Source organism: Tachypleus tridentatus, chromosome 2 (genome assembly GCF_004210375.1).
Source record: "Tachypleus tridentatus isolate NWPU-2018 chromosome 2, ASM421037v1, whole genome shotgun sequence".
Taxonomy (NCBI): Eukaryota; Metazoa; Arthropoda; class Merostomata; order Xiphosura; family Limulidae; genus Tachypleus; species Tachypleus tridentatus.
This window is the reverse complement of record NC_134826.1, coordinates 121,589,067-121,603,169: the sequence shown is the minus strand read 5'-3', so window position 1 is coordinate 121,603,169 and position 14,103 is coordinate 121,589,067. Positions and strand designations below refer to the sequence as shown.

Here is a 14,103-nt window from a genome sequence, read left to right as displayed (position 1 = left end):
TATCGGTGCATATCGTATACATTTTTAATATACATTACATTTATGTAGTGGTATCTCGTTTTTCCATAAGCCTAACACTGATTTGTTATATTATGTTATATATTTACCATATGTTTTTATTTCTAGCATGTATACTATTGTGTATGTCTACCATGTGTTTCTATCTGTATGTGACACACTTGAGAATATACCCAACACGTCTATTTCTGTACGACATATCGTTTTCTGTACTTGTGATATGTTCCTTGTCAAACTTTGCTACTCGTCTAATATTAAACTATTGAAAAGTGTTTGAAAGTCGTTTTTCTCTTCAGACTTTTTGGGAAGAGAAACACTTAAGTATTTAAAAAATATAATTTTTCGTTGAGTATTTTTTGTCTTGAATCAAAAAGAGGTAAAACACCATAACTATAATTTCGTATTATAAAACATTATTGTGGCTAATGTGATTTTGATGAGATAGGTTTTGCTTTTGATCGCAAGTTTTAATATTATTTAAAGTGTTATTTGATACAAGATGTGTATGTTGAAATATAAATCCGAATTTTTCAAAGTTTTAAGTGTTAGGAGCGACAGTGGTGGTTGGGAAGTCAGCATCGACAACGTAACGATCTATCTTATACACGTATAAACAGTTATAAAAAGGCACACACCGGAAAACAAGGACATCATAAAGTAATTTTAACAATCCCTAGTTGTAACGTTAAAGTGATCATGTGAAAAGTTATGTGTTACCGTTTTACCCTATGCTACTTTTCATGTTGTTTTGTTTTTCCTTTAAAATATAAAGAAATTTCAGTAAAGCCTTTAGAGTTATACTGTCTACCTTTAATTGTGATCTAACATGAGAAAATATTATAACAAACACAATCTATAAATAATTGTTTCCTAGAGAACCATTGTAATTCCTTTCCTTCTCGACTGAGTGGATTAAACTTTCATTGCTTCCGACGATAAGAAAACAAAGACAGAATGTTAAAGGAAGACAACAATGTTTTCTCAATTTCTTCGTATCTTCCGTTTTATACTGTCCATACTCTCTGGGACCTTTACCTATTCCTGTTTATATATACATATATATATATATACTATCTCTTTTCCATTAAGGTGTCCTCGTTTCGTTTTATCTTTTTTTAATTAAAGATAATAAAAAAACGAAATGTTACGCTAAACGTATCTCGGTAACCACACACCTGTTGGTTAGTATTGATATTTTTCATTAGGATCTTGGGAAGTTTCAACACAAAATCTTTCAGTTTATGGTACCTGGTCAGTCTAAGTATGTTTTACACGAAAAAATATTTATCTCCTTCCGTCTTCAAAGCTTTGAAAACGTTTTTTTTCTTATTTCTATATCGTCTTGTCATAGTTAAAGTAAACCGTCTTGCTCTGAGTGTGTGTGTGTGTGTGTGTGTGGGTGTCAGGTACCACATTATTTCCTTATATTTTCAAAAATAAATTAATTCTATAAGAAGCCAAGTTTATTATCAATGTCACTAATGACACTAATCAACATAAAAAGTTTATAATGAAAACCAAGAAGGTAATTCAGAATGACCAAACACGCTAATGTTTGAAAAACACTAACTAGACTTGATACGTTATGCTGTGAAGTGTATTGTACAAATTATGTTTATCGTCTACTCTACTCTCAAGTAAGATGCATTAAGTGTTGCTTTCATTGTTTTTGTTCGTTTTGAATTTCGCAAGAAGCTACACGAGAGCTATCTGGTCTAGTCGTCCTTAATTAGTAGTGAAAGATTGGATGGAAGACAACCAGTCATCACCACCCACCACCAACTCTTGGGCTACTTTTTTACTGACGAGTAGTGGGATTGACTGTAACATTATAACGCCCTCATGGCTCAAAAAGTGAGCCTGTTTGGTGTGACGAGGATTCGAACCCGCGATCCTCGGATTACGAGTCGAGCGCTCCTACCCATCTGGCTATGCCAGGCCCCTACTGCTTTTAAGCAGTAATATAATTTTTCATAAGAACATGATGAGATTATACAAGTATTTCTTTTTCGAAAACAAAAATTTAGAATTTGGATTCTTGAACTTGGGTCTTATATTGTCGAATTTATTTAACACTGTATACATTAAAAATACTGACGTTCAAAAAAACAATAATTTTGTTAATGTACCAATGAAGATATTAAAGTATTGAACGGATGTCAAGCACCTAACATTTAATGGACTGGACTCTTTAGGTTGTTTTTAAATAACAGTATGAAACCTATTTTCATGTGTGTTTTAGAACTAACAGATAACCCAGTTAATATTGTAATAGTTATAATATACCGATCTATCTGAGCCTATTTATCATCTTAAAGCAAAAAAATCATAATGAACAGAACTAGTTGGTTGCCCTGATTCTTATCGACATTGTCGGCCGTAATTCTAATAATAGTACTTGAGCTTTAACAGCTTAGAATGTTTTAGGTTATACATAGTTTTATCTTCAATCTGTATATTAACTAATAATGCGACATAATTCTCATAAGAATACAACTAAGCTAAAGAAAGTAAAAACAAATTTCGTAAATATAAACACATATTGAAACTGACTTTTCAAAGAAAGAAATATTACTAACAACTAATTGTTGACTAAGTCATTCTGCCGCATATACGAGGTTTTAAGCTTATAGTTTCTATCATTTTACACAGATATCTTGCTAATCCCTAAACAAAGGCTTCATGAATCGACATCACGAGTCTGTTACAGTAAATTTATTATCAATTTGTTAATCGTTAGTTCTTAAGCACAATGCTACAAAATGAGTTATTTGTGCTGTGCTAAATCGGGTATCGAAACCTAATTTTTAGCATTATAAACCGCTGGGAGAATTATATTATCAGAAATATTCAACAATATATTTTATAACAATGACCTTCACTAATTAAACATGAAACGAGTTTAACGATCTATTTTTAGTGCAATAAAATAGGGATAAGGATGCATTACTTTTAAATTCTGGGTTCGATTCCCTTCTTGGCTCAAGACAGTTTCTTTACGTTTACACAAACAGACAAAAAAACAAAGCAATCAACTCTGTTTCAGGTAATTTTTTGTAACGATCTATAATAATGCGTCTAATTTTATTCTTTATACAATTTTACTAAAACTATGCATTTCTAGCAAATATTTTAAGACACACAAAAATGGTTATTTTCACATAACTAAAATGCAACAACTGGTTTACACCAGAACAACGACACTTTTATAAGTTGAGGTCAGTAAATTCTGTAATTCTGCAATATTTTTAGAAGAAAATATATTTCTCTTTATAGGTGAAAGGTTATCACTAGAAAGGTCTCGTATTACTGTGTCTCTTACAACAAACCTTAGTACACTTTTTAATATAAAACATCAACTTCAAAAACCTTTTTGTTCTTTAGACAAACTGTTTGAACTGTTGTTATTTTTTCTTTCAAGGTAATATCTGAATAAAATAATATAGATGATACATGAAACCTCTAATGGAAATATAGACAAGCAGGCACAAGACAATTCAGCTGTTGTTTTCCATGTTTAATAAAGATGTATCTCACAGCTAATGGAATTACTTGCAAAGTTTAAATTGATTATTTCTTGTCATTTGATTCTTTTCTAAGTATTAACTGTTAATCTTAAATGTTACATCAGTGGAATTATTTTTAATCACTCAAAACTGAAGCGTTGCAGCTCTTATAAAGAACCATTTTCAGTTAAAGTATCATTAACAATAATTACAAATTCCATAAGTAATGGTGAATTACAAGCACTAAGGATAGGTGGCAATAATTATTTTAAAAAAGCACAAAGATGAAAATAAGAAATGTGGCGCGAAATCATATGAATTGTAATTAATAAAAAGAAGTTGAAATATCCATCAACTGACAGGGAATGTGTAAACTTAATTAAACAACGTAAGTTTAATATCAATTACATATTTTAAAGTAATAACTTGAACATAAACTTTATCTCAAAATTTTAAAATTATAAAAAAGTTTCGTTATGAAAAAACATTTGCAGTTTACTTTCCATCTACCAACTAATAAAGATTTTAAGGTGATCCCACCCTTGAACACCCTACATCCCATTAACCATTAGAAAAGCATGGTTGTTTGAGAAATAGTCCAGTAACTTTCACACTTTGTCCTAGAAGCCCTTTAGAAGATTTAACATTGTCTAAAGTGTCAACCTACAAATTTATTTGAGATTGACTCAAGAGGCTAGGAATAATTAACCAACAGGTTTTACGACACAGAACTGGGGTCAAGTTCAAGTTTGACTTCCTTGAAACATTTCACGTAGCTCATAGTGTTTATCTACAAATTTTAGCTCGAATTGATTCAATACGCTTTTAGGAGATAGGGTGCAAACAAATACACATTTCATTTATAGACATAAGTAGATTGAGTTCTGGAATATTTGTCCAAAGAAAGTTCTAATGTTTTGATCAGTATAGTTTTTGATTTTTGTTTGTTTGTATCATTTTCACTTGTTGTTTTCAGATACGGAGTGTTTGATTTCTTTTAACTTTCCATATGCACAAAACAGTTCCCTAAAATTTTGTCGGTCCTTTTGTTCATTTCTCTTACAGTTTCACCTGAATAAAATCACTTCCATATGTCAAATTGATTCTTTTTATTTTTATGGTTTCTTTTCGTTTGAGATTTTTATTCATAAAAAGTGTTATACAAAAGGAACAATTAAAACAATCAGTGGAACCAAAAGAAACTGTGCCATCATACATCTAATCCAAGAAGAAACCACAAAACTTTATCATAAGCACTATTCAATTTATTGAACATGTGAACGTTAACCTTGTCAGATACATCTTATCAGAAAGCACAACATCAACATCAACTCATTAGTCATTAAAAAACAAGAATAAAAGTTCATTGTTTTAACAAGTTATCCCAAACAATAAAGGAATAACATATGAGATCAAATGCAATAAAAGCGAATTATGGGCACAAAAATTCAAAGAACACTTTCAAGAAACATCCAATATTTTCTGGCACGTAAAAACAAGAATACACTCTAAAAGTATATGTAAAAATTATATTAAGTGAAACCGATATAAACAGAAGAAAATTTGAAGAAACTATACTTATTTTTTTAAAAAAATCTTTTCTAGCCGAAACGTCTTTATGGGTTTGTTTGTTTTTTCAGTTGTTTAGTACTTATATGCAACATGCGCACTGCCAAAAATGACCATTAAACTTTGAATTTGTAATTGTTAGTCATATACTGCCTGAAGATACGTCAATCCTATTGGCTTAAACGTCGAAGTTTTAATTACTTAAAGGGTATCTACGCTTTCAAGCCAATCACGATGTTATATTTAATCATCCAATGGATCCTAATTTCGTAAGGAAACTATAATGAGCAGTTGATTCACTGTCTGCTTTAAACAGATATACCGTCTTGTCATGTTTGGCTTAAGGCCAGTTAAAAGCTAATAAGTGTGATAAAGGCAGTACGAAGCTGATACTATAAATAATGCCTTTTTGTTTCAGGTAATAAATAATTGTCCCCCCAGTGACACAACAGCATGTGTGAGGACCTATACCGCCAGAAACTGAGTTTCGATATACATGGTGGGAAGAGCACAGCTAGCATTTTGTTTAGCTTTGTGCTTAATAAATAATAACAATAAACAACAGTTAAGCTCATAATTCACAGAAGCTCAAGCATCAAGCACGTGCGTTTTAATTTCTCTAAATTAAGATATTAGCTTAGATACAGGACTGATGTAAATGAATAATTATAAAAACATGAGCTTCACGTTAAAACGTTAAAAGTTTTATTTATAAAAAACAGTTTAAAATTCTTTTTTATTCACTAACTGTTATAAAAACAAGAAGTTAGATGAAACTGAACGATATCCATCTACAACTTTTTCTCTTTTGGCACTTGGAAAAAAATTATTAATAACATTGAATTAAAAAGCATATACATTATCGCCTACACTCTGCAGTATCTGTTGTAATTTTATTTATTGTTTTCCTTGTATATATCTATATGTTATTCAAGCTCTTTTCATTGAAACTGGATTCCGGGACAGAACTTCGGTAACGCAGCTGTGCGACCAGGAATATTTCCCAACCAACATAACATTTTCTGTTAAAACCAGTGAAAATACACAAATAACAAACTAGAGTATAATAGTAGATACCTTTATCCATAACATACGTACGCAATATGACTAAAAGATGGAAATGATACAGAAAGGAAAGAAGGAAATGTAGTTTGTTTAGGTTTCACAAAAAATACTTTGTTAGAAAACTTTTGTGTATTTTTACAATGAAAAAACTATAACCTATTATTGTAAATACTCTATCATATCCTTTACAGGTTAATTATTTCACAAACTTGATTCTAATTTTATGGAAATAACAGAGATGAAAAGTCATTTCTACTGTGTTTCGAATCTACGATTTACATGAAATGTTTATACACTTAGAAGAAGAAAAAAATGCACAATTTGTTTTTTCAGGCAATCGAAGATTAGAAACTTGTGAGACTATTAACTAGATTAATCCGAGATCGAGCAGTCTAGAATTTTTGTTTGTATAATAAACGAAAATATAAAATTATTTTCTACACGAATGGTTTGTTTTGTTTTATTTTGAATTTTTGCGCAGAGCACGCACGAATGATATAAACTGGACAACTTAGACCCATCCATGAACTACAATGCTTCTAAAGAGCAGGTTAGGGACACCAATGCTCCGGCATTGTAATCTATGTTTGATTTGATTGATTGTTTGAATTTCGCACAACGCTACACGAGGGCTATCTGTGCTAACCATCCCTAATTTAGGAGTGAACGACTATATATGGAAGACAGTCAACACTACCCGCCGACAACTCTTCTGCTACCCTTTAACAAACGAATAGTAAGAATAGTCGTCATATTATAAGGCTCCCATGACTCAAATGACGAGCATGTTTGGTGGGACGGGGGATTCGATCCCACAGATTATAAGTCGAACGCCCTAACAATCCTACCATGCCAGGCCTACATGCTTTGACCAATTAGTATTAATAACAACTTAAAACTACACAGTTTTCACGAAATAACTGGTACTCGTAATCTGAGGATCGCGGGTTCGAATCTCTATCACAACAAACATGCTCGCCCTTTCAGCAGTGGGGGCGATATTATGTAACGATCAATCCCACTATTCGTTGGTAAAAGAGTAGCCCAAAAGTTGGCGGTGAGTAGTGATGACTAGCTGCTGTAGTCTTACACTGCTAAATTACGGACGACTAGCGCAGATAGCCTTGCGCATGTAGCTTTGCGCGAAATTCAAAACAACCAAAAACAAAATAAACGGTAATTTTATTTGAAGTTTTGGATTATCCTCCTATTTTTCATATTCTCAGACACATCACGTATTGTAATTTAACTCTTCCGTTTCATTAGAACTTGTAAATTATTTTGAAAAGTAAACATATTTTGACATACTCTTCTTGTTTTGTATTTAGTAAGTTATTTTTGTATTCGTAGGTATTAGTATAGTGTATTCAAAATTTTAAAGTAAAATTTCAACAAAATATTTAAGTGCTAAGTAATTAAACATATATATTCATTCTCTCTGAAAGCTGCAATGTATATTTTCTTAATCATAAAGTAAAGCGGTAAACTTATCAACCTGTAAATATCCTAAGATTTCTTTACTTTTCCAAATTAGGTAAAATATAATAAGTTTTATTGGTTTCATTTCGGTAAGTATACTTCATTTCCAAATATCAAAGCCTCTCTAAACCAGCGGAATTAATAAAATCGTATAAAACACATAAAATAATTAGTGACACAGAAACAAGCCGTTTAATCATTTATTTTACGTATTTACGCTTAGCGCCTGTTGTTACTTGCTTATACTAATTTTCTTCCATCTTAACCTCAGCTCTCTAGTGTCACAGCGGTATGTCTGCGGATTTACAACCCTGCAAACCAGGTTCCGATACCCGTGGTGCACAGATAGCCCATTATTTAGTTTTATGCGTAACTAGAAACAAACAAATATTAAGCTTGTGGAAACTGGAAATATAGTATTTATAAAAACAGCATCAAAATTATGTTTCAACGTGTAATACAAATAACAATAAAAACGACCAATTTTTCTCTACAAGTTCTGTATGTTTGATTATTAAACTTAAGCTGCCACATTATTTCAATATATTAGCTCCAGTTATTAGGTCTCAAATGTATGTTATACAGTTTAAGCGTAATAAACTTCAAAACATATCATAGCAAACAATATTTGTCAAAAAGAACTTAATTACATCGTTTTGGAATAAGTGTTTGTTTGTATAAACTATGTAATAATGATAATCGATAACATGTAAACAGGTGTACAAGTAAAGCAAATAAACTTTTTCTTGAAATTCATTAGATGCAATAATTATTTTTGACATTAAAAATTCAGAAACAAACAAACGGTACATATTAAACATTAGTAATTGGTTGGCCTTTCTTGCAATCTAATAACCTTTGGAAGGTGACATGTGGCATGCTATCGATGGAGTTATTGTTGCAATCTACATTATTTTATCCCAACTCCCAACTTGTCACTAGATGGAGTTATTGTTGCAATCTACATTATTTTATCCCAACTTATCACGAGAAAGCGCTGCAACTCAGTTGGTTTAGCATTGTCGTTAGCAACTTTTCGGTTCAGTTCTGACCAACAGTTCTTAATGAGATTACAGTCTGGAGAGTTTGCTGACCATGGTAATTTTGTAACGTCCTCCTAATCGAGAAAATTCTGTACCATACTTACACGGTGGGTAATGGAAATGTCATTTCCACAAAGTTATTGCCAAAACTTGTCAGAAGTGTCGTCTCCCTACGATGCATGTAGGAGGCACCTTTGACACTTTCCTAGAGGATATGAAGAGTAGTTTTCTGCCATGATAAATAGCTACCCAAACATGCACTGCACCACCTCCTCTGTGCTTCCTGTGAAAAAAATAGTTTTCTCTCATCTACTCTACAGATAAACGACGAACACGAGTCTTATAATCAGCTTTAACCATCCGGAAACAGATGGTAAATTCTAGTTAGTATTTGTTTGCAGATAGCCCGTCTTGCAAAATAACCTCGTTTTGTCAGTCTCTTATTCACGTTATTCACTGTTCTTTCGTGTATCATAAAATGAATGTGTTCACGCCATTCCTCTTGTGATGAGTTGCAATACTTCTATGCACCTTAAAGTGTTAATCTACTTCAAACATGGTCATCTCAGGCAGTAGTTTTTAGGCCTCTATCAGTAGTCATTTCTGGAACAATGTTTCCGGTATTCCTATGACGTTTCAGGATTATTGATACAGTGCACAGGAGTTACTTTACTGTTCTGAAAACGTCCATCTGTTTTATCCTATTTCTGGGCAGTCGAACAAGTTGACCTCTTGTAACTTCTGGCACGTAATGAGGCATGATTGTACAACAAGTACAGAGAAACTGTCTGAGCAAAACGTTGGCTTATTTCGAAAATGTATAAAACGGAGGAATGTTGGTATAACCTAAACAGGTGTGTACACGTATTTTAAAGAATAAGTGCCCAAAACAATAAATATAAACCAGAATAACAACATGTTTATCTTGTCATGCACTACTTTCTCTGTCGCTACTTGAACATTTACTCGGCAAGTGTTCCATGCATGTAGACAATAACATCAACATAGAACAGTCTACAAACATTTTGGTCAATACTGTACGCTCTGAAGAACATACAATACAGAGGATGTGATTAGATATCCTCCTCTGGTTGTATTGTTTGAGAAAATACTTTTTACTATGTTGCTTGTAAATAAATCATAAACGTAATTCGTATTCACACCGTCCTAAATCTTACTCAAAATATGCAAATTTTATATAATCTTATTTCTTTGTTAAAATAATCCGTACAACGCTAGAAGAAGTTTCGTTTTAGATAATGTTTATAAAATGACCACTTTTACACACACATAGAAGAACCGAACGATTCAGACGAACGACGACTTCACAAGACTAACACTATCTGTCGTGAAACCGCAGTGATCCAAAACCTATATGAAACCACACAGCATCATAACCTTTCAAAATTAGTCATTTCTACGTCTGATGCGCCAGCAGCTCGACTGACCTAGCTACACAACAATTATACTTCTATCTTCTTTTAGATCAAGTTGCATGCATTTAAATAATAGTGAATTTTAAACCTTGTTTCCCTTCCAAAGCATCTTCTTGGCACAGTCAGGGAAATTTTATTCGGTGCTATGGCTGTGAAAGTGGGTCTTCTCGGTGTACTCCCAATTTTTAACTAAGATAGACTTCATAGATCCCACCCCCGAAAAGGACCGTCCTAAGTCAATGTAAGCTTAAACACTAATCTGTAAGTCAATTATTTATAAAACTCCCTAATCAGAATAATAACTTTTTTTTTTTAGTTAAACAGGAGCGGACGTACACAACCTGTTGTATCTCCCTGCTTACCTCTCTGAGACAGAACGTCTTTCTCCGGGAGTCAAGAAAAAAACCTTCGACGTAGTCCTTCTACACTTCCTCCCGGCTTCTCTCCCGAACTTCTGAATTTTTTCCCAACTTTTCCCAACTCCCTTCTTCTCCTTAATTAACGAAAATAATATCATCTCTCAATCTCGACAAACCAAGAAAACTCTAAAATCACACGCCCTATAATTCTTAATAACATTTCTGATCCTCAGAGATATTTTTTTTATTTCCCGAAAGGAAATGTAATAACAATTTAATCTAAATCACCGCCATGCAATGTTGTTGTTGCATACACAAATAATATCTATAGAAACCTCACTGTTAATATTTAAATGGAAATGTATGCCACAATGGATGTAGTAGACATATTATAGTTGAAATACTATCATGCACTCTTCTGTTTCTTAAAAAAAACTACAAAAAACTACTGGACTGTACAAAGAATGTGGTGTGAAAAAATTTAATAGACCTAACACTAATGTATTAGGCCCGGCATGGCCAAGCGTGTTAAGGCGTGCGACTCATAATCTGAGGGTCGCGGGTTCCCATCCCCGTCGCGCTAAACATTCTCGCCCTTTCAGCCGTGGGGGCGTTATAATATTACGGTCAATCCCACTATTCATTAGTAAAAGAGTAGCCCAAGAGTTGGCGGTGGGTGGTGATGACTAGCTGCTGTAGTCTTACACTGCTAAATTAGGGACGGCTAGCACAGATAATCCCTCGAGTAGCTTTGTGCGAAATTCAAAAAACAAACAAACTAATGTATTAGGAGAAGCATACTTAAGTACAATCATGCTTCACCAGTGTTCACCCTGTAACAGTTGTTGTTGTTGCAACAAAGAGCTTATATGTTTCGACCACTATTACGTTTTGCTGTGTCTCAATCGGTTTGATGTGTTCTGTACTGAATGAAACGCGTCCCTGATAGATTATTATACACTCCTCTTCTTGAGAAACCCTAAGGACTAAATAAATCATGTAGTATTAAGTATACAATACACCCAATACTAATGCTCTATAAAAAATATTCAAAGAAGGAATACCCTGAGCAAACGATCTGAGAAATAGGTTTAAAAATTAAATTGAGTTGTTGCTTTCACCAAATTTAACATAAAAATTCAAAGCCCATTTAACTTTGAGAATATTCAGCACAAAAACACTTCAATTGAACTATAAATGAAGAATGATCCTGGTAATTACGTCTGCTAAATTGAAGTTCTAACTACATAAAAAACGGTAATATTGCGTTAGTAGTGGCTAGGTTTGTTAGCAAGTAGATTTTAATTCGATGGACAATTTTTTCACGTGTAGATTAATATTTCAAAATATTATAATTTATATCTGAACTTATAAAACTTATGTAGTCAGAATATATCTTTGAGTTAATTGGTATTTAGTATTTCATAAATACACTACCAGAAAGTAACACAATTGATAAAGGCTTAGTTAGATTGTAGCCTTCAACCAAGAAGGCTACAAAATGAAATTGATTTACATTTTGTGTTCGTCTAGAGCAACGTCTCGTCACATTTTAGAGCTACTCTTTCACTCTTACTCTCAGATTCAGGTAGTATGTTAGTGTAAGAACTGTGTAATGAGGATTTCTTATGAAAATCAATATTATAATTACCTCTAGAGATTTCCCAATAATACACAGCAATTATATAAAGAACACCACACTAGCTCCCAGTACGTCTAAAATTATAAACACAATTAATCAGACACGGGACTGATTTACAGCACTGTTTTACATCAATCTTAAAATATTCAGGATCCTTACTGTATCTTTTATACTTAGTGCGGACCTACGGTAAAACAATTTTCTAGAGACACTGAAATTCATATATTACTCTGAATATTTAAGTTCAGTAATAAATTACGAAGAAAATGAAACACAAGATTTCAATATGTTTGAGTATTATTAATGACTGGTTAGATAAAAGAATTTGTTTTTTTTGTAATGTAAGAAGAACATCTGCGACAACCATATTTGCATATTTGGAAAATAAATTGCAATTAATTGGCGATTAAATTTGTAATCCTAATTTGCTAATTAAAATTAGTTAACGGCACTTAATAAATGGGAAACTTACCAAAGCTGTGTTGAAATTAAAAACGAATATGTGGTCTTAATGACAGTATTTTTAATTGTTTAAGAATAATTATTACCTACATTTCTTCAATCACTTTAGTAGATTATGTTTCTATTTTGTCCCAAATGATACATATAATCACAATTTAATGAAAAAGTCATCACATTATACGAAACTCATGACCTAATATACAACTCTTGATCTAATAAAAACCTCACGACTTATTACAAAATTCGTGGTTTAATAGCAAAATATTGACCTTATGCAAAACTCACGCTCTTATACAAGCTTAGTTGTAAGCAAATACAAAACTTACGGGACCCGGCATGGCCAGGTGGTTAAGGCACTTGACTCGTAATTTGAGGGTCTCTGGTTCGAATCCCCGTCCCACTAAACATACTCTCTTTTCAGGCATTATAATGTCACGATATATTCCATTATTCGTTAGTAAAAGAGTTGGCGGTGGATGGTGATGACTACCAGCCTTCTCTTTACTCTTACACTGCAAAATGAGGGACGGCTAGCGCGGATAGCCCTCGTGTAGCTTTGAGCGAAATTCAAAAATAAACAAAGAAAACTTGCGGTCTGATACAAACATACGATTTACAACAAAACTAATTATTTATTACGAAACTCACGTACCAGAAAAAAAAATTCACTATATAAAATAACAATAACATTTAATAAAAAACTTAAGATTTAATGTAAAACTAACATATTTTTCGTTAACTAATCTTTTACCTACGTTACAACTAAACAATAGCTTTTCAGTTGTCATGACCGGTAGTCAGTATACAATGACCTAAATCTAATTAGTAATTCGTATTTTTATCTATGTACAATTTTATGCTTAAGGTTTACCCTGCGATTTGACTACTTATCTACAACTTTCCTCAAACTGGATTTCAGATTTTTCTTTATGGAAACAATTGATGTGTCACCCAAGAGACAGTGTTGATGTCTCCATAGAGACACACTGATTTTTTACTGTTTCTCATTTCTCTTTATTCCTTTCTCTTCTAGTCAGTTTCAACCGAGCGTTATTTGTTTATTTCTTGGCAAATTTGGAAAGGTGTTGGATTTTTTCCTTTTTTTTTTAATTGGGCCTTTTATAAAGATTTTATGGAATCAAAGGTCAAATAATTCAAAAGTGTATATTTTGAAATTCTGTACAACCGTATCTACAGCACTGAAGATAAAAATAGTACAAAATACAAATATAAATTTTCATGATCCCAACACATTAACATGCAAAAAAAAGAGGTTGGATTTGTCCATTTTAAGTCTTTTAAGGTGTATGAAAACTCATAAAAAACATAATTTCGGGGTATTTGGCTAATTAGTCGGCCATATTTTAACAACTTTTATGAGATTCAGTACAAAGATAATAAATACAGGTTCCACACATTTACAAATAAAAATGTTGAAATTACCTGTTTTTAGTAATTATTAGATGCCACAAAAACTATTATTTTAGTTTTTTGACAATTACTACTCTGTAGCTCGAACAATTT

The 14,103-nt window shown here is 32.4% G+C and overlaps 1 protein-coding gene across 1 annotated transcript in view; it reads right to left on the bottom strand.

Moving 5' to 3' along the window:
* Window positions 1–10,576, bottom strand: part of LOC143244981 (voltage-dependent calcium channel type A subunit alpha-1-like) — a 336,700-nt gene extending 326,124 nt beyond the window's left edge. The window contains exon 1 of the mRNA XM_076490619.1: window positions 10,479–10,576. The gene's annotated coding sequence lies outside the window, so the exon portion shown is untranslated. The remainder of the gene's footprint in view (window positions 1–10,478) is intronic.
* Window positions 10,577–14,103: the final 3,527 nt, after the last annotated feature.